General features: G+C 42.4%; 1 protein-coding gene across 1 annotated transcript in view; it reads right to left on the reverse strand.

Annotated features, from left to right (window-relative positions):
* LOC126354289 (UDP-glucosyltransferase 2-like) overlaps positions 1 to 20,623 on the reverse strand; it is a 76,220-nt gene extending 55,597 nt beyond the window's left edge. The window contains exon 1 of the mRNA XM_050003834.1: positions 20,438 to 20,623. The gene's annotated coding sequence lies outside the window, so the exon portion shown is untranslated. The remainder of the gene's footprint in view (positions 1 to 20,437) is intronic.
* Positions 20,624 to 21,539: the final 916 nt, after the last annotated feature.

Here is a 21,539-nt window from a genome sequence, read left to right on the forward strand (position 1 = left end):
CTAGCTAAGTGTCATAAGAAACAAATTGAATAGTTACAGCGAGTTTATTAATGAATAATTTCTCTTTTAAGAATTGTACCCTCAGTCTACTTTCAATTAACTGTTGTACAACTGAGGCTCCAGTATATGACTAAAGTAAACCAATTTCATTATTCAAGTTTGAGAATCAATCATTTGAAATAATCCAAATCTAAGGAAATGCACAAATTAAGAGTCCGGAAGTTTTATTTATTTTACATATACGAGTAGCTTCGAGCATATGGCTGTTTGGTTTGGTACGTATTGCAGTACTTTTAATTCAGTTCAAGTCAGTAAAAAAAGGCTCAGTTGTTCAGACAATAATATGAAATCCAATTTGAAAAATACGTAACGGTAAAATATAAAGTGCTTTTTTTTTTAAATTTCTTTGATGACGTTATGCTGAGGTCACTGAAAGTCATCGTTCACGTAACGAAGTTCAGTACTAATATACAGTTTAATTGCAAATTTTCAAATCATTACTCGATTGCCTTTTTCAAAATTTAATGTCAAACATAACGTAAGAGTGACTTCTCAGTTTTCTTTATCATTACATACTCACTTAAAATTAGTGTCAAAAAAATAAAAACTTGGCAACTTTTAGTTGCCACGTCAGTGTTTAATAATACATGTTTTTCTTTCGCATCAACTTGTACAGAATTTTGGATGTAAATTGCCATAGTGGGCTGGCGACCGTTAATTACTTCCTTTTCGTTCATTAGTGTAATTTTTGGATTAATGATCAGTGGTACCCCTTCCTGCCAAGTGTTGTTTGTGAGTGAATGCACAAAATAACTTTCATTTCCCAAATTATAGCTCTGTTCGGTTTAATTACTTTTATTTTTAGTAGACTTTCCATCAGAAGGGTCGGTTGTACACTTTCCTCCCACTCATCGGTATCAATTCTTCGGGAAAGGTAGCCTTATACAATTAGAAAAAATCCATTAGGCATACATGCGATCCATGGTCATATTTTACATCGCAAGCAGGATAATCTGATTAGTGAGAGGAAGGTTACAGTATTAGTAGTTAACTGTAACTAATGCAAATAAAAAAGTACACAGTAATGTGATTTTATTGCTTTCATCTCCTTAAGCTGACTTCTCCGACCGCAGGTTCTCCACCTCAAATTGTTCAGTGGAGCATCCTGGGTGTCCCGTCAAACTTTTACGCGCTCTTACGGAAACACTCCGCACAATTTCGTCAGGAAAACATTCTATTCGTGTAAAATGATTTAATGGTTAGTGGAGAACACTGGACTTCTGCCATTTGAGACAAACTTAGAGGTTTGGTGAAGGTAAATATTCATAATTTGCGAACATTTAATATATACAGGGTGGTCCATTGATAGAGACCGGGCCAAATACCTCACGATATATCCGTCAAACGAAAAAACTACAAAGAACGAAACTCGTCTAGCTTTAAGGGGCACACCAGATGGAGCTATTGTTAGCCCGCTAGATGACACTGCCATAGGTCAAACGGATATCAACAGCTTTTTTTAAAAATAGGAACCCCCATTTTTATTAAATATTTGTGTAGTACGTAAAGAAATAGGAATGTTTTGGTTGGACCACTTTTTCGCTTTCGCTGTAACAGTCGCAAACGTACAAGTACGTGGTATCATGTAACATTCCGCCAGTGCGGACGGTATTTGTTTCGTGATACATTACCCGTGTTAAAATGGACTGTTTACCAATTGCGTCAAAGGTCGATATCATGTTGATATATTGCTATTGTGAATAAAATGCCCAACGGGAGTGTGCTATGTATGCTGCTCGGTATCCTGGACGACATCATCCAAGTGCCCGGACCGTTCGCCGGATAGTTACGTTATTTAAGGAAACAGGAAGGGTTCAGTTACATGTGAAACATCAACGACGACCTGCAACAAATGATGCCCAAGCAGGTGTTTTGGCTGTTGTCGCGGCTAATCCGTACATCAGTAGCAGACAAATTGCGCGAGAATCGGGAAGCTCAAAAACGTCGGTGTTGAGAATGCTACATCAACATCGATTGCACCCGTACCGTATTTCTATGCACCAGGAATTGCATGGCGACGACTCTGAACGTCGTGTACAGTTCTGCCACTGGGCACAAGAGAAATTACGGGACAGTGCCAGATTTTTTGCACGGGTTCTACTTAGCGACGAAGCGTCATTCACCAACAGCGGTAACGTGAACCGGAATAATAAGCACTATTGGGCAACGGAAAATATACGATGGCTGTGAAGGGTGGAACATCAGCGGCTAGTGGCCCCCATTTTACTGATGGCAATCTAAATGGTACAACGTGTGCTGATTTCCTACGTAATGTTCTACCGATGTTACTACAAGATGTTTCACCGCATGACAGAATGTTGATATACTTCCAACATGGCTCGCGTGCGGTTGAAGCGGTATTGAATAGCATACTCCACGATAGGTGGATTGGTCGTCGAAGCACCATACCATGGCCCGCGCGTTCACCGGATCGGACGTCCCCGGATTTCTTTCTGTGGGAGAAGTTGAAGGATATTTGCTATCACAATCCACCGACAACGCCTGACAACATGCGTCAGCGCATTGTCAGTGCATGTGCGGACATTACGGAAGGCGAACTACTCGCTGTTGACAGGAATGTCGTTACACGTATTGCCAAATGCAGTGAGGTTGACGGACATCATTTTGAGCATTTATTGCATTAATGTGGTATTTACAGGTAATCACGCTGTAACAGCTTGCGTTCTCAGAAATAAGTTCACATAGGTACATGTATGACATTGGAACAACCGAAATAAATGTTCAAACGTACCAACGTTCTGTATTTTAATTTTTAAAAATTTGTTACCAACTGTTCGTCTAAAATTGAGCTATATGTTTGTGACTATTACAGCGTCATCTATCACAAAGCGAGAAAAGTGGTCCAACTAAAACATTCATTCATATCTCTTTATGTTCTACAAGTATAAGTAATAAAAAATGGTGGTTCCTATTTTAAAAAACGCTGTTGATATCCGTTTGAGCTATGACAGCGTCATCTAGCGGGCCAACCATAGCGCCATCTGGTTTCCCCCTTCAGGCTAGACAAGTTTGGTTCTTTCTAGTTTTTTCGTGTGAAGCATATTTAGCGAGATATTTGGCCCGGTAACGATCAATGGACCACCCTATATATAATGTCTACGTCTCTCCTTTAATGTCCGATGAGAAGCTTTTGAAGTGGTTACTTACATTTAGCAGTGCAGCCGCGTCGTTGTAACTTGCAATTATCACACTTTATGCCAGCCGAGTGTCTTGCAAGGTGCGCTAATTTGGTTAATGATCGTAACTGGGCGCACCTCTGAGAGAATCCGACACCTCTTAATTATCATCTTTTCTTTTTTTAAACTACTAGATTTGTTTGACGAGGTTCAACCTCCCTTGGTAAAGCTTCCTTGTAATTACAAGCTTGCTGTTTATAACGTTGGTCTTCGGCGATCGAAGTGAATATGGACATACGATCTTAAATTCAGTAAATTTTGCCGTTGTGGACAGAGTAACGTTTTGGTGTGACTTTAAACGCTCCACCTGTGTTCTTTGCACGTGCTCCTTATGGAGTTTACCCAGCCTAGGCTGCCTAAGGTACTGATGAGATTGTTTTATTTAGCGCGGTGCTGTCGGTTATGGAACCAAAATTTTCTGCTCCTTGCAAATGCAGCAAAACTGTTACCTTACTGTATTTTTCCACTATATCACCTGGTACTAGGTATTTTTTGCTTGTCCTTTCTTATATTGTGAAAAAGAATGTTATTTAAGAAGGGATGCAGCTAATTCCTAAATCTAATCTCCAGGGCTTGTTGTTCGCTGTTCAGCTATTTGTTGCCACACTATCTTGCGTGTGTTGATTTATTGTGTTTGTAGTAGTAGCTTTGTGTGTGTTTCAGTACCAGTTAATTTGGGCTACCTGGTCGTGTTCTTGTGGAGTGCAATGGGTTCAAGTAACTGTCCTGTGCGAACCGCATGCAAACCAGGAGACTACTCAGAGCATTTTGTAAAAGCTTCACCTTCTAATTTCTTATCGTTTTGTGTATACCTTTGTTTAAAACAGTCTCTAAATTGATTAAATGTCACTGGAAGTGTATAGTTAAAGATCAGTTGAGAGTTACTCTGAGTTTATGTAAATAGCTGCTTTGGTGACTTATGTAAGATTCTGTAATTTTAATAAATTGTAGCTCCAATGTGCATTATCGAACAACGTCCAATCCACAGTTTTCCAGGCTTTCCTTGTCCTTCCTAGAGGAGGCGTATCGAGTCTTCTCAGATAATTTTTTGGGGTAGGTCAATTACGGCACAAAATGGTTTCCATGTACCATATTGGTCATTTAACTTTCTCCTTTTAGGTCAGCAGTAGTTCAACTGTAATTATACCATTCCATATTGTTATAAGAATTTCCATCTCTTCACAGACCTAATAATCTCTTATGCATATTCCAGTATTTCTCTTCCACTAAAATTTCCCCCTCATACTGCTCCTTGTATAACCTGCTCGTGCATTCCATACCACTTGTCGCAAAAATGCGTCTCTTCTCATGGTAGTACATTTTTGTAGACTATTCCATTTTCTTACTTGTATGTCTACTTAACTCTTGTCGTTATATTGCCCCAGATTTAAAATGTTTCAGGTCAGACTACCTGTTCAAAAGTATCCACATACCAATTAGTGGACATTAATATGGTGCATGTCCACTCTTCGCCTTTATGATGGCTTTAACTATTCCCGGGACACTTACAACGATGTGTCTGAACCTCTCTGGAAGAATACGTCTACATCTACGTGATTACTCTGCTGTTCACAATAAAGTGCTTGGCAGAGGATTCAATGCACCACCTTCAAGCTATCTACCGCTCCACTCTCGAATGGCACGCGGGAAACACGAGCACTTAAATTTTTCTGTGCGAACCCTGATTTCTCTCATTTTATCGTGAGGATCATTTCTTCCTATGTAGGTGGCTGCCAACAATGTTTTTGCATTCGGAGGAGAAAACTGGTGATTGAAATTTCATGAAAGATCCCGTCGCAACGAAAACCACCTTTGTTTTAATGATTGCCACTCCAATTCACATATCATGTCCCCTATTTCGCGATAATACAAAACGAGCTGCCCTTCGTTGTACTTTTTCGACGTCATCCGTCAGTCCCACCTGATGCGGATCCCACACCGCACAGCAGTACTCCAGAATAGGGCGGACAAGCGTGGTGTAAGCAATCCCTTTAGTAGACCTGCTGCACCTTCTAAGTGTTTTGCCACTGAATCGCAGTCTTTGGTTTGCTCTGCCCACAATATTATCAATGTGATCGTTCCAATTGAGGTTATTTGTAATTGTAATCCCTAAATATTTAGCTGAATTTACAGCCTTCAGATTTGTATGAATTACACGTAATCGAAATTTAGCTAATTTCTTTTACTACTCATGTGAATAAGTTCACACTTGTCTTTATTCAGGGTCAATTGGTACTTTTCGCACCATACAGATATCTTACTAAATAATTTTGCGAGTCGTTTTGATCATCTGATGACTTTACAAGACGGTAAATGACAGCATCATCTGCAAACAATCCAAGACGGCTACTCAGATTGTCTATGTCGTTAATCTAGAGCAGGAACAATAGAGGGCCTATAACACTTCCTTGGTGAACGCCGGATATTACTTCTGTTTTACTCGATGACTTTCCGTCTATTACTACGAACTGTGACCTTTCCGACAGGAAATCTTGAATAAAATCACACAACTGAGGCGATAGTTGATACGCACGCAGTTTGATTAGAAATCGCTTGTGTGGTAGTGCGCCAAAAGTCTACTGGTACTCTAAAAATTTGGAATCTGTCAATAGCACCCATTACTTCGCAAGAATGAAGAGCTAGTAGTGTTTCACAAGAACGATAATTTCTGAATCGGTGTTGGCTGGTTGTCATAATGTTCAAACACGGTTTATGTTCCAAAATCCGTAGGCACGCTGTTTGGTTTGAAGACGCTTCCGAGGAACGGTGTCGAAAGCCTTCTGGAAATCTAAAAATGTGGAATCAGTTTAACATCTCCTGTCAATAGTACTTATTACTAGCATAAAGAGGTAGTTGTGTTTCACGAGAACAATATTTTCTGAATCCGTGCTGCCTATGTAACAATAAATTGTTTTCTTCGAGATACTTCATAATGTTCGAATACAGTATATGTATACCAACAGTATACCAACCATTTCACTTCAAAAAACCAAAACGCTAGGGCGTGGAGCGAAGTTGACTTTCTGACTCATCCCAAAGGCGTTCCCCTGGGATCACGTTGGGCCTCTGGGCAGTCCACTCAATTTCAGGAATGTTACTGTCTACAAATCATTTCGTCGCAGTTGCTGCTTTGAGAGAGTGCATCGGCATCTTGATACAAGCAACCATTGTCTACATCTACATCATGGATACTCTGCAAATCACATTTAAGTGCCTGGCAGGGGGCTCACCGAACCGCCTTCACAATTCTCTATTATTCCAGTCTCGTATAGCGCGCGGAAAGAACGAACACCTATATCTTTCCGTACGAGCTCTGATTTCCCTTATTTTATCTTGGTGATCGTTCCTCCCTATGTAAGTCGGTGTCAACAAAATATTTTCGCATTCGGAGGAGAAAGTTCGTGATTGGAATTTCTTTTAACGATTTCCAGTCCAAATGCTCTATCTTTTCTGTGACACTTTCTCCCATATTTCGCGATAATACAAAACATTCTGCCTTTCTTTGAACTTTTTCGATGTACTCCGTCAGTCCTATCTGGTAAGGATCCCACAACCCGCAGCAGTATTCTAAAAGAGGACGGACAAGCGTAGTGTAGGCAATCACCTTAGTAGGTCTGTTACATTTTCTAAGTGTCCTGCCAATAAAACGCAATCTTTGGTTAGCCTTCCCCGCAACATTTTCTGTGTGTTCCTTAAAAGTTGTTCGTAATTGTAGTACCTAGGTATTTATTTGAATTTACGGCTTTTAGATTAGACAGATTTATCGTGTAAACGAAGTTTAAAGAGTTCCTTTTAGTACTCATGTGGATGACCTCACACTTTTCGTTATTTAAGGTCAGCTGCCACTTTTCGCACCATTCGGATATTTTTTCAAATCGTTTTGCGGTTTGTTTTGATCTTCTGATGACTTTATTAGTCGATAAACGACAGCGTCATCTGCAAACAACCAACGACGGCTGCTCAGATTGTCTCCCAAATCGTTTATATAGATAAGAAACAGCAGAGGGACTATAACACTACCTTGGGGAACGCCAGAAATCAGTTCAGTTTTACTCGATGACTTTCCGTCACTTACCACGAACTGTGACCTCTCTGGCAGGAAGTCACAAATTCTGTCACGTAACTGAGACGATATTCCATTAGCACGCAATTTCACTACGAGCCGCTTGTGTAGAACAATGTCAAAAGCATTCGGGAAATCCAGAAATACGGAATCGATCTGAAATCCCTTGTCAATAGCACTCAGCACTTCATGTGAATAAAGACCTAGTTGTGTTTAACAAGAACGATGTTTTCTAAACCCATGTTGACCATGTGTAGATAGACCGTTCCCTTCGAAGTAATTCATTATGTTCGAAGACAACATATGTTCTAAAATCCTGCTGTATATCGACGTTAGCGATATGGGCCTGCAATTTAGTGGATAACTCCTACTACCTTTCTTGAATACTGGTGTGACCTGTGCAACTTACCATCCTTTGGGTACGGATCTTTCGTCGAGCGAACGGTTGTATATGATTGTTAAGTATGGAGCTAAGGGATCAGCTTACTCCGTAAGGCACCTAATTGGTGTATAATCTGGACCAGAAGACTTGCTTTTATTAACTGATTTAAGTTGCTTCAGTAATCCGTTGATATTTACTTCTACGTTACTCATGTTGGCAGATGTTCTCGATTGGAATTCTGGAATATTTACTTCGTCTTCTTTTGTGAAGGCATTTCGGAAGGCTATGTTTAGCAACTCTGCTTTGACAGCACTGTGTTCGATAGTATCTCCATTGCTATCGCCCAGAGAAGGCATTGATTGTTTCTTGCCGCTAAGATACTTCACATACCACCAGAATCTCTTTGGATTTTCTGACAGGTTTCAAGACAGTTTCGTTGTGGAAACTGTTATAGGCATCGCGCTAACTTTCGAGCTTCTCTAAAAGAATGCCAATCTTGGGGATTTTGCGTCTGTTTGAATTTGGCATGTTTGTTTCGTTGTTTCTGCAACAGTCTTCTGTTTGTGTACCAAGGAGGACCAGCTCCGTCGTTTGTTAATTTGTTTGGTATAAATCTCTCAATTATTGCCGATACTATTTCTCTGAATTAAAGCCGCATCTCACCTAGAATGAGTTGAGATTGTCTCTTAGGAAGGCGCAAATGAATTTTTATATATTTTTTTTTTGAATAGGTATATTTTCGCTTATTTTTCAAGGATTTGGGGATTACAATATTCAAACACGCAACGACAACCTCGTGTTCACTAATCCCTGAATCAGTTTTTATGTTCGTTATTAACACAGGATTATCTGTTGCTTAGACGTCAAGTGTGTTCTCATAACAGTTTACTATTCACGGTGGCTCATGAACTAACTGCTCGAAATGCACTACTGGCCATTAAAATTGCTACACCAAGAAGAAATGCAGATGATAAACGGGTATTCATTGGACAAATATATTATACTAGAACTGACATGTGATTACATATTCACGCAATTTGGTTGCATAGATCCTGAGAAATAAGTACCCAGAACAACCACCTCTGGCAGTAATAACGGCCTTGGTACGCCTGGGCATTGAGTCAAACAGAGCTTGGGTGGCATGTACAGGTACAGCTGCCCATGCAGTTTCAAGACGATGCCACAGTTCATCAAGAGTAGTGACTGGCGTAATGTGACGAGCCATTGACCAGACGTTTTCAATTGATGAGAGATCTGGAGAATGTGCTGACCAGGGCAGCAGTCGAACATTTTCTGTATCCAGAAAGGCCTGCACAGGACCTGCAACATGCTGCCGTGCATTATCCTGCTGAAATGGGAATGTTCCCTATGTACGTGCTACTCAGATGACATCCAGTGTCACTAGATCACATTCGAAGTCACTCAGCAGTCCTGATCGATTTATACTCGTGTTACCGCTTATCCACTAATAACACAAAACTCTCCGCGTCCTTTTAGACTGATAGTTGCCTCTCTCGTTACATCTAAAGGTCACTTCCGCACTATCTAGCGGTTCAGGATACTTTCGATCACAAAGTACAAGTTGTAGTCATTCAGAAACTTAACCATTTAATAATTTGGAATCCTTACACTTACACCGAGCCGACCGCTGTGGTAGAGTGGTTCCAGACGCTTCAGTCCGGAACCACGTGGCTGCAACGGTCGCAGGTTCGAATCCTGTCACGAGCATGGATGTCTGATGTCCTTAGCTTAGTTAGGTTTACGAAGTTCTAAGTCTAGAGGACTGATGACCTCAGAAGTTAAGTCCCATAGTGCTTAGAGCCATTTGAACCATTTCTTTTTAACCACTTACACAGCAGTGCTTATTTATTGACAGCAAGTGCTTATTTGAAAGGAAAATGTGCATCTTCTCAGTTAACACCGTGCACATAATTTTGTTTGTGGTGTGGAGTGACCATCTCAGTCGGTGTATTTTAATTCGCTTGATCTGCTACTTCTCCGTCATTTGACTGGATCTTGTATGTCGTGTGTATAACTGCCTATTGTATGACTGATCAATGTCATTGAATTTTCTCATTGTGACACTACTGAAGGGCGATCGGTTTTAACTGTTAAAAATCATTCAAAAGCCAAAATCGCACAAAATATTCTTTATTCAAGGCAAGCAGTTTCAACAGTCTTAGCTGTCATCTTCAGGTCTTAAACTTTTTGTTGTTGTAGAACATGTTCATTTTACCGTACCTCTTGCACAAGATATCAAGTGGATGAAACTTTTCCTTTGCGCACTACATGAATATGTAATAAAAAATGGGGGTTCCTATTTTAAAAAACGCAGTTAATATCCGTTTGACCTATGGCAGCGCCATCTAGCGGACCAACCGTAGCGCCATCTGTTTTCCCCCTTCAAGCTAGACAGAAGCCAGACAGGTTTCGTTCTTCGTAGTTTTTTCGTTTGACGCTTATTTCGTGAGATATTTGGCCCGGTCACGATCAGTGGACCACCCTGTATAAGGAGGTAAAGTTTTATAATGTTCCTTGTATCGGTGCTATATTAATGTCTTTTCCCTTTCGGCCTTTTTGAAAGAGACATTTTGTACGTGGCGGATTCGTTCTGGTAGTGAGTTAGTTGCCGTTATCTCTAGCTTAAGACCAATAGAGATAAGGGCACAAATTTCGTTCATCGATGTAGTTTGCATTCTGATAATCTCTGAAAATAGCTGTTGTTTTTGCTCGATAAGGTTAGTTATAACCGGATATTCTGAGCACGCCATTGCCTTTCGTCGTTGCCAGATACACCACAATATGGTAGGCCATCTTATAAATTGAAGACACGGTATCTGTTCTGTATTTAATATGGCTGAATGGTCATCCCACATGTTACAAGTGCCTCAGCTCCCTCTCGACTTTTAAATAATGAATTTCTGGTGGAATATCAGTAGCGCATTATGTTGCGTTCTATTTTATTATTTAAGTTCGATCTGTTTTAATCAATTGTTGTGTGCAGTACACAGAAAATTGCGTTACTCCAATTTTTTTTCTTATTAGACAATGGAGAAAAGAATAGCAGTCGATCGCGAAATCAGTCGTCTTATTATAGCACATCTAGATTCCAACTACTTCATCGTCATCTTCACTACATGTAACAGGTGACGTTGGTCAAGAGTCACGTAATCAACAATATTGGTTGATGTTGAACATACACGAGTCTAATATCAACGTTTTTCTGATAATGCCAGAATTATTTCTATGTGTTGATGATACACTAGGAAGACACTGAGAATATTAATGTAGAATAATGTAAAAATAATATACGTCTCTTATACGGTGGTCTGTTATTGCCTGCTTCAGTCACATAACGAGCTATGTTCTGCGAAAAGTTGTTTTGATGAATCACTGACTGAGCTTACAAACAAAAAAAAATTGTCACTACAAGGACAGTGAAAGGTGAAACACAAATCACTGATGACAAAAACTCATTGCGATGTTTATTAACAAATAAAGAGGTATTTTAGAACCCGTGGATTTTATTTTGGTGTAGGAAAACCGTACGACAACGTTTCACTACAGTAAAAAACGAGACATAAATTTCTTTCGCTGTGCGCCCTACGGTATATGTTTCATTGAAAGTAAATGAAACTCACGTATGACCCGGAAGTACACTTTGTTAGTATTTTCATCTTTTGACAGATTGCAACAGGCAGTTTTGAGAGTAAATGGTTCAAATGGCTCTGAGCACAATGGGACTCAGCATCTGAGGTCATCAGACCCATAGAACTACTTAAACCTAAGTAACCTAAGGACATCACACACATCCATGCCCGAGGCAGGATTCGAACCTGCGACCGTAGCTGTCGCGCGGTTCCAGACTGAAGCGCCTAGAACCGCTCCGCCACACCGACCGGCTTGGGAGTAAAAACTAGGCAACTTGAGACACTGCAGCAGAGGTCGCAGAAGAGTAAATTAAACGTTATCAGTTAGACTACCAAAAAAATTAAACATCTGGTCGTTGGTACTAACTGAAGTGGCAGCTCGCATTGAACGTCAAAAATTGTGAAATTTCCGGAGGTAATGCAAGATTGATTCAATAGTTCACTGTACTCCGTGTGGCTGGAGAAAATCCGTGAAACTGAAAGACCGTTTTATGTGGCTGCTTTGCACGTCTGTTATGATCAATCGCGTTTCTACGGCAGCGCCCCAGTATTTCCATAGTTCTAGTTGACTATGGCTTTCGTTCAGTGCTGACACCGGTCTTCGACACATCACGCTTTTAGCTGGTAACAACGATGAGGGCTGCCGATTTCGCCGCATAGAGAACTGATGGACATGAACCACCCGCTGTGGTCGTTGTCGAAAGGACTCTATAGAGCCTGTTACACTGGACAGTAGGCCGTTCAGAGAGAGAAGAGCTCTTGGACAGATAAGGGTCTGTCTGTTCACGCACGGTGGAAAAGGAAGACAGCCTACACTTAAAACGTGTTGCTAAGTAAGTATGAAATAGCATTGCTACTGAGAAAAACATGGGCAACTATTTCTTCATCTACTGCACAATATATAATGCATGATGGAGTGCACTTGATACCACTACAGCGGTGAAAATCAGTATAAATGAAGGCTTTCTATGAAACTGACATCTATCGCTTCTATTACAGAAGTAAGAGATATGTTTAACAGACAAACAGCGACAACTGAGTAACACAGTTTTTCTTAAGAAGAGTAACAAAATACGGCGTTTGCATTTTTTGGATGGAAATGGTATAAGGGCACTAACTGTGTTGTTGTGTTACTGCATTGTTAGTACTTTGTCCAACTCCTGTTCTGCCTAATTACATGAAAAATTCACTTTGGCGTTCTCTTAGGGTTGTAGTTCTTGCACTGAAATTGTCGCCCACTCTTCTCTTATCGCTCTTTCAGCCTACATACGACATAAAATTATCTTCCAGTGTGATAAGCACGCCTTGTAAGTACTTCTGAAGAGTTTTCCTCGAGATTAATATCCGAGCTACGTACAGGAATAGGTATGACATCAATGTCTTTATCTGCAGAGCACTTTTTTGGTTGTAGGAGAAACCTGCACAGATACATTATCTTGTTGAAGTATTAGACTGTCGTCCCCTGGGTCTTCATACATCCTAATCGGTTCTGTCCCTAGCATCTCATTGTACATGTCAGAGTTCATTGTAGTTTCAGCCAAGCAAAGCATGATTTAGCTTTAGTGTAGAAGGTTGCCCAAATCAGAACACGTCTCCCACGAAAACTTCTCCTCGTTCTTACCTGCTTGCTCTGTTCTCAGACCATGCCAATAACAATGACATCGGTTCTACCCGTCTAAATTAAACCTCTTCTCATCACTGAACATCACTTTATCACATTCTGAAGTCCATGGTATATGTTTTTCAGCAAGCTTCAATCTAGCCTGTTTATGTTCGGGTGTCGCAGCTGTTATCTGCAGTCGTTTCTTGAATGCAAGATATGTCATGTGACAACATTTATTGTAGACCTCTGGCAGTTACTGGATGCTGTAAATCAGCAACAAATTATGAAGAATAACGGTTTGTAGCCATTGCTCGGAGCAAAAGTAACCGTTTCGACGTCTCCGATTATTTTCTACTTTGCCTATATTTTCCGTTCAGTTCGTACAGTGCGCCCCATCTAACGAAATTATCGATTACTGTACTTGACCTATTCAACTTCTTGGCGATTTGAGGACTAGTCCCATTTCCTTGTCTGCACCGAGTTTCGTTTTTTCGTCACATCATAACTGTTCTCCACGTGGCATGGTAACAGTCGTGGATTCTGTAAACAACACACACTATCGGTAATGGTGTCTGTTTCCTATCTGCAGTAAAGGCGCACACACACACACACACACACACACACACACACACACACACACACACACACACACACATACACACATACACACACACACATACACACACACACACACACACACACACATACATACACACATACATACATACACACATACATACACATACACACACACACACACACACACACACACACACACACACACACACAGAGAGAGAGAGAGAGAGAGAGAGAGAGAGAGAGAGAGAGAGAGAGAGAGAGAGAGCGACAGTTCCACCCTTTACCACATGATTCGTTCATGTATTACTGACATCAAATTCGATACCATTTTAGTAAGTTTAACAATATACTGAATCTCATACTACTGCATATACACCGTGCACAGCCGTTCCAACTGGCAATGTTAACTTTCCTAAAAAATATCCATGCCTTTATACTGACTTCCTTTACTGTATTGTCAGTGTCATTCCCTATTCCATTAGCGTACTAACTGAGGCGAAGGAAAACCGTCTATGTACGCCTGTCTATGCTTTTGTACGCGCTCTCATCTCGCTACTATAGTGACCACTACGAGAGATACACGTTCGTTGCAGCAGAATTCTCGCATAATACTCTTCGGCTACATGTTCTCTAAATTCATCTGACACAATTTCGAGCGAACTGTCTCTTTCAGGGACTCTCATTTAAGTTCCCCGAGCATATACACTCCTGGAAATGGAAAAAGAACACATTGACACCGGTGTGTCAGACCCACCATACTTGCTCCGGACACTGCGAGAGGGCTGTACAAGCAATGATCACACGCACGAAACAGCGGACACACCAGGAACCTCGGTGTTGGCCGTCGAATGGCGCTAGCTGCGCAGTATTTGTGCACCGCCGCCGTCAGTGTCAGCCAGTTTGCCGTGGCATACGGAACTCCATCGCAGTCTTTAACACTGGTAGCATGCCGCGACAGCGTGGACGTGAACCGTATGTGCAGTTGACGGACTTTGAGCGAGGGCGTATAGTGGGCATGCGGGAGGCCGGGTGGACGTACCGCCGAATTGCTCAACACGTGGGGCGTGAGGTCTCCACAGTACATCGATGTTGTCGCCAGTGGTCGGCGACGCACGGATGCACGCCAAGACCGTAGGATCCTACGCAGTGCCGTAGGGGACCGCACCGCCACTTCCCAGCAAATTAGGGACACTGTTGCTGCTGGGGTATCGGCGAGGACCATTCGCAACCGTCTCCATGAAGCTGGGCTACGGTCCCGAACACCGTTAGGCCGTCATCCGCACACGCCCCAACATCGTGCAGCCCGCCTCCAGTGGTGTCGCGACAGGCGTGAATGGAGGGACGAATGGAGACGTGTCGTCTTCAGCGATGAGAGTCGCTTCTGCCTTGGTGCCAATGATGGTCGTATGCGTGTTTGGCGCCGTGCAGGTGAGCGCCACAATCAGGACTACATACGACCGAGGCACACAGGGCCAACACCCGGCATCATGGTGTGGGGAGCGATCTCCTACACTGGCCGTACACCTTTGGTGATCGTCGAGGGGACACTGAATAGTGCACGGTACATCCAAACCGTCATCGAACCCATCGTTCTACCATTCTTAGACCGGCAAGGGAACTTGCTGTTCCAACAGGACAATGCACGTCCGCATGTATCCCTTGCCACCCAACGTGCTCTAGAAGGTGTAAGTCAACTACCCTGGCCAGCAAGATCTCCGGATCTGTCCGCCATTGAGCATGTTTTGGTCTGGATGAAGCGTCGTCTCACGCGGTCTGCACGTCCAGCACGAACGCTGGTCCAACTGAGGCGCCAGGTGGAAATGGCATGGCAAGCCGATCTACAGGACTATATCCAGCATCTCTAAGATCGTCTCCATGGGAGAACAGCGGCCTGCATTGCTGCGAAAGGTGGATATACACTGTACTAGTGCCGACATTGTGCATGCTCTGTTGCCTGTGTCTATGTGCCTGTAGTTCTGTCAGTGTGATCATGTGATGTATCTGACCCCAGGAATGTGTCAATAAAGTTTCCCCTTCCTGGGACAATGAATTCACGGTGTTCTTATTTCAATTTCCAGGAGTATATGTTATTCCTTTGCGTTGGCTATATCCACCAGTCTCAATTCGCTCGACGTCCATCATCATGGCTTGTTAATAACGACTACAAACGATGTAGCAATGGTCTAGAAAAACTCATACTAGCCTCTTCTATGCGACTTCCTACGCAAATGCACTGCACTACAACCATTCCCTCCAATCTAAGTATCCCATTCACAGACCCCAGCAATGATTTTAAACGATCTCCCCATTTAATATACAGAAGTTTATCACTAAAATCTTATACGATCTTTTTCCAATTCTGTCTTAATTTCCTTTCGATCACCCAACACAGAATCTTTCTTCCAGATGACAGCATCATCAGCCAACTATCTTAGTGTTCCTGTTCCTCTCTGACATATCGTTTATGTTGTCAAAAGTAAAATGCTTTTAATGTAATTAAATGATCTTAGTGCACTGTCGATATTCAGATCTCCTGCTGCTCTGTGAGTGCGGTATGCATACTGACGAATTGGAGAGCTGACTTCTCTTTACGGGTCGATCAAAGTCGATACAGCGCAGCATGCAGAGAGGCTCCAGTTATTGATCCTTACGGAAATACTCCAGTAACAGAAATGGTAACCACTCACGGTTACCTACTTCACAGGGTGCTATGAAAGTAACAAAAAAAGGAAAAAAAACTTTCATTGTGAAATGGAAACAAAGGTTAACCAGAGTGATAGCACGATACTATAATTCAGTGCGTGTCTTGTTCAGAGCACGGATCAAAGTTCCTTCGGACATGTATGCATGTCCCATTGACTCGCAAATCGCCGAAGTGGCGTCAACTCGAGAGACTTGCACAGGCGAACGGTCTACATTTTTTATCTGTCTAATGGGATGACTACAGTGAAAATTTGTGCCGTACCGAAACGTGAGTCCAGATTTTCCGCTTGTCCCGATCGGTAACATTGCCATTTGGCTATCCGTGCGCAACTCACGCCCAGATCGAAACTTCCATATGTCGCCAACAAAGTGTGTACAACGAGCATTCGTACACCCATTATGTAAACTCCTGTTCAGGGGAGACATTTTAATTGAAAGTCGCGTGCATTGTGTCAGCGGTTAAATGAATTATTGCAGTACCAGTTTTATTCATCCGACTTGCAACTGGGCATGATACTTTCTGTTTAAATGTCTCCCATACAAGGCATAATGCATAACGAATGTACGAATGCAGGTTGTAGATACATGGTTGATGACGTATGGAAGTTTGTATCAGTCGTGCTCAGAAACCTTAATGGTAAGACGACTGCCCGTGATAGGAGAGCTATCCGGGTTCGAGCGCCGGCCCTGCACACGTTTTCATTGTCATCATTCCATTACACAGCTTGTAAGTAGGATGTTTAGGATTTTTTATTGGTAACGCCGCCTCCACGTAGCGCTCTGTATAAAAATCACTGGCTGTGCCGTGCGCAGTCTGTGTTTAGTTTGCATTGTTGTCTCCCATTGTAGTGTCGGGCAACGGCAGCTGGATGCTAACAGCGCGTAGCGTTGCGCAGTTGGAGGTGAGCCGCCAGCAGTGGTGGACGTGGGGAGAGAGATGGCGGAGTTTTGAAATTTGTAAGAATTGGTGTCATGAACTGATATATATATTATGACTTGTGAGGTAAATACATTGTTTGTTCTCTATTAAAATCTTTCATTTGCTAACTATGCCTATCAGTAGTTAGTGCCTTCAGTAGTTTGAATCTTTTATTTAGCTGGCAGTAGTGGCGCTCGCTGTATTGCAGTAGCTTGAGTAAAGAAGATTTTTGTGAGGTAAGTGATTTGTGAAACGTATAGGTTAATGTTAGTCAGGGCCATTCTTTCGTAGGGATTATTGAAAGTCAGATTGCGTTGCGCTAAAAATATTGTGTCAGTTTAAGCACAGTCTTGTATAATTGTTCAAAGGGGACGTTTCAAGCTGATGGTTGTCCATTTTCATGTGAATTAATTTTCTTGTAAACAAAAACCAGTCCGTCCGAAGATCTACGTCTCTGCGGATGTGAAAAATCGAAATGCATTATATTCAGAGTTCTATCGCATCATCCCGTGCATTGCAACTTGCTTGGATCCTCCTTGGAATGCTGTCCACAGTGCTGCTTAAATCCCACCCACTCTTCTACAGCAACCCTCCTGAGGTCATGCAATATGTAAGGATTCAAATGGTTCAAATGGCTCTGACCACTATGGGACTCAACTGCTGAGATCATCAGTCCCCTAGAACTTAGAACTACTTAAACCTAACTAACCTAACACACACATCCACGCCCGAAGCAGGATTCGAACTTGCGACCGTAGCAGTCGCGCGGTTCCAGACTGTAGCGTCCAGAACCGCTCGGCCACTCCGGCCGGCTATGTGAGGATTCCTACCAATTTAAACTGGTCCCAGTGGGGTTCATGTCAACAGTTGACTTTAGGGCGAGATAGCAGGTTGATGCATCGTGTCTCGATTACACACAATCCTAAAACGACCCTCGTTAACAGCTGCGGAAATTTGGAGCCCGTACAGAACCATCAGGTCGCAGCTCCAGTTTCCCGTGTGTTGATGACCCCCGTCCCACATTTTCTACCTTTGTCACATCCTCGTGGATCCTATCCCGAAGGAGACCTCATTCACCGACGCCCTTCTTAACTGTGTCGAATTAGCTTCTCCTTGGACATCCATCACGGCTTTCCCCACTTAGTCATTTCAAGGAATTTCTTGGCCATCCCGGTTCCTTCCACTCGTTTCGTGATATCAGTACATGATACTGGCCCGAAACGTAAATGACCAATGTAGCAGATCCACACAACCAATAGGCAGAAACATTTTCGAAAGCAAACACAATAAGCTAGTAAACAAACGTTGACGGATAATTTACATAGTAGTGTTGCCAACAGAATGTAACATACCAACATTTGCAGTGACCTATTACAACATTAACAGATTCATTTTAAGTGCCACATTTCCATTCAGTTTCATGTAGGCATGATGCCACACTGGATATTGCCCCGTTCGATACTGCTGACACAGTATTGTGCTCTACTTGCGCGAAATTTAAATACTCATCACCTTTCAGATGTAAAAACACGCCTACCAACTTGCGTTTGTCACACACTTCCTCTTTGTGTTGCGATTTTTATTTTCGTTAGTGTATATCGATGAAACGCAATACGATAAAACCAGTGTTGCGCTACATACGCTACGTGTCTGGGGCAGCGGAAATAAGGAGCCTATCGATAACAGGTTGTTGGGAGCCTAATAAATGAGGAAGGTGGTATGAAGGTAAACAAGATTTGCTGCCCGTCACTGGATTTATTACTATCTCGACTGTCATCTCATCAACCAAAGCTGAGAAACGCTGAGAGAATGTGCGTTTCACGGAATAACCAAATAAGCATCAATAAATGGCGGCTGTGACGCCAAGAACCGTTCAGTCTTGTGGGAAACCAGGCAGCGAGCACACCTAACACCAGAGCTCTCGTCACCTGAAGCAGCTGGTCCCCTCGTCGAAATATTGTGCATAAAACGAAAAGAAGTTGGTTGAATAGCTGAATGCGCACCATTAGTCAGTTAATCATCTTGGCATTGAAGTTCTTTTCCCTCCCTCTCCCTTTTCACACACGTGCACCGCGCGTGCACACACACTAACACCTCTGAAACATTCAAAACAACTGCCAGGAACACCTTCAATTGTTCCACTGCCCGCCATCTTGTTTTTACACCTTCAATTGTTCCACTGCCCGCCATCTTGTTTTTACACCTTCAATTGTTCCACTGCCCGCCATCTTGTTTTTACACCTTCAATTGTTCCACTGCCCGCCATCTTGTTTTTACACCTTCAATTGTTCCACTGCCCGCCATGTTTGATTTTACAACTGGGAAACAGTGGAACAGTGACAGTGGCAACTCAATATATAGTGTTCAACAGTGATGAAGATGATTAAAAGGAAGATGTAAGTGAAACATTATGTAAATAGACATACACATAGAATTAAATAATTTCAGGCATAAAAATAACAAGTTTTCAAATCGTAATTTCCGCTTAAATAATCTGTCTACTGTCAGGTATAAGTGGTTGTAGATGACAAACTGTGCAAAGCCGGTCACTGTAGAAACACAACACATGAGAAAATGCACACCATGCGGTAAAAAGGTATGAATTCGTAATTTACGTGTTTTTCAAACGATTTAAAAACGAATAGCTACATGTATACAAACAGCAAAGAACACTCTTTATCTTTAACAGATGGAAAATAAAAGCCCACTGAAGATGCTGAAACTGCAATGAAACGTGTTTGGGTTAAAAAACATATATATAAGTCAGTTATTCCAATTATCAGTTTATGAGGCGAAATTTAAAAGCTTTTGTGCGTCTTTTTATAAATCAGGGAAACTAAGAGGAAATTGAGAGATTACGTATTAATAAAATTTCGGGAACTGATTAACGCTTGTTTTGTTTTGACGCAGAAAAGTCTTCTAGTCTGGGTGCTTCTTGCGAGCAAATGGTTCACTATGGGACTTAACATCTGAGGTTATTAGTCCCGTAGAACTTAGAACTTAAACTTAACCAACCTAAGGACATCACACACATCCATGACCGTGATAGGATTCGAACCTGCGACCGTTGCGGTCGCACGGTTCCAGACTGAAGCGCCTAGAACCTCTCGGTCACACCGGCCGGTTACGAGCAGGAGTAACCACATTCCGTTAAGCATGGTATGGGAACGTTTAGCTACGATCATAAGCTACAAAATGACATAATAATACAGTATGTTTCACTAATAGTTTGAGAGAAATAGTCGAGGACACAGAAAGTAATTTTGGTAATTCAATCTTACCGACGTATATTTAGTGGAGAGAGACGTCGCCACGTCGATAATTTACACACTGCACAATTGTAACGTCAGTCCAGAGCAGCGTCTACAGCAGGTACCCACGTGTGTGTGTGGAGATGGTGGTGCAACTATCGCGTCCTTTTCTATGCTCTCCCTCCGGCGAGGCTCGGAGCGGCACTGACTGCCATTCGTCAGACGCTGTGCGGTAGTCAGCTGTCTCCCAGCGACCTTGGTGGGAGTGAATGACGTCACTGCGCGTGGCCGCTCTACACAGCGATATCTGCCACTAAGTGGTCGACTTATCTGCTTCATTTGATCCACCTGCCGTGTTGTAACAATTAGCTAGTTTGAAACTGACAACCTTGCACATAAGGTCAAGATGTGATTCGCAGCAATGGACAAAGTGCGTCTCAACAGAATCATGGAGGAAAAGAGACATCGCTACTGTTCGCGCAGTCCGAACTGACAGGCCACTCGATGGTTGACGGCAGCGACCTTAGATGGCGGAATCATTTAAAATTGCTCCCCTCGGCCACTAGTAAGGTGCTAGTTTCACCTTGGACTGCGTATACATCCAAGGCGGCGACACACGTAATTGTAAGTTTGCTCACGGTTGCGCAAGTGACAAGAAGCGCTCTGAGACCGCTCTGTCTGTGGGATCCTGCCCACTCGTATAGGGTGCCTAGGAAGATGTTTTCTCGGATAGCTCGACAACATACAAGCAAATCTTATTAACGGAGTTTATTACAGTAAATTGAATTGACAATATTTAACTTAGCTGATAATGTGTCGCAAGCAAATGGTGACATGCAAATAGTCAATGTTCTTGAATAGATGCAATTTCCATGCATGCAAAACGTAAGTCACGACTAAAAAGCTAGGGTGACGGCTCGTCTTCTAGTGCGGCTCTTCTAGTGCGCCGAGGCTAGCTGGAGCGGAGCTTACATTCCCCTGTCGTCTTGCGGTCCCAGTTAGCGCTCTATTGGCTGACGTCGTCTCACAGCCTTCTCTGAAGTTACGTTCCGAGCCGACGTGTTGACGCTTCATGTTACACCGAAACACTTTCATTGACGCCTGTTTTCTTTATACACAGAAGCGTCAAAGG

The sequence above is a fragment of the Schistocerca gregaria genome, chromosome 3 (genome assembly GCF_023897955.1).
Source record: "Schistocerca gregaria isolate iqSchGreg1 chromosome 3, iqSchGreg1.2, whole genome shotgun sequence".
Lineage (NCBI taxonomy): Eukaryota > Metazoa > Arthropoda > Insecta > Orthoptera > Acrididae > Schistocerca > Schistocerca gregaria.